The sequence below is a fragment of the Elephantulus edwardii genome, unplaced genomic scaffold, assembly GCF_000299155.1.
Source record: "Elephantulus edwardii isolate Elephantulus edwardi_28Jun2011 unplaced genomic scaffold, EleEdw1.0 scaffold00027, whole genome shotgun sequence".
NCBI lineage: Eukaryota > Metazoa > Chordata > Mammalia > Macroscelidea > Macroscelididae > Elephantulus > Elephantulus edwardii.
Genome location: NW_006399777.1, coordinates 9,939,263 through 9,939,749, shown reverse-complemented (window position 1 = coordinate 9,939,749; position 487 = coordinate 9,939,263). Strand labels below are relative to the sequence as shown.

The following is a 487-nucleotide window of genomic DNA, read 5'->3' as shown; positions in this document are numbered from 1 at the left end:
CGACAGTCTCCCCCCCATACTTCTCTCCCACCCTGGACCCCCAGGCCTCACCTGTGTCCCAAGGACAGTCCCCCCCCAAGAGTTCTCTCCCACTCTGGACCCCAAGGCCTCACCTGTGTCCCAGGGACAATCCCCCACCCCCGACCCCCAACTTCACTCCCACTCTGGACCCCTAGGTCTCACCCACGCCTGATGACAGTCCCCCCAGCCTTCACTCCCACGCTGGACTCACCTGGGCCTGAGGACAGTCCCCTCCAAACTTCACCCCCACCCCGCAGACAGCACCCCCCAAGTCGGACCCCAACCCCCACTCCTGCCCCGCGGGTTGGCCCCAGAAACCTCCCCTGCCCCCAGCCCTGACCCCTGTCCCAGGACAGCTGCCCTCACTCTGACCGGGCCCCCAGGCCTCACTGCGCCCCGCGGACACCTCCCTGCCCCCCTGCCCCCCAGGCCGGCCCCGCCGGGGGTCACAGGACCTGCCCATCCG

At 69.6% G+C, this 487-nt stretch overlaps 1 protein-coding gene across 2 annotated transcripts in view; it reads right to left on the bottom strand.

The window, feature by feature from the left end:
- The window catches only part of UBE2E1 (ubiquitin-conjugating enzyme E2E 1), an 80,258-nt gene that overhangs the window by 76,211 nt on the left and 3,560 nt on the right, over positions 1–487 (bottom strand). The gene's annotated exons all lie outside the window — the stretch shown is intronic.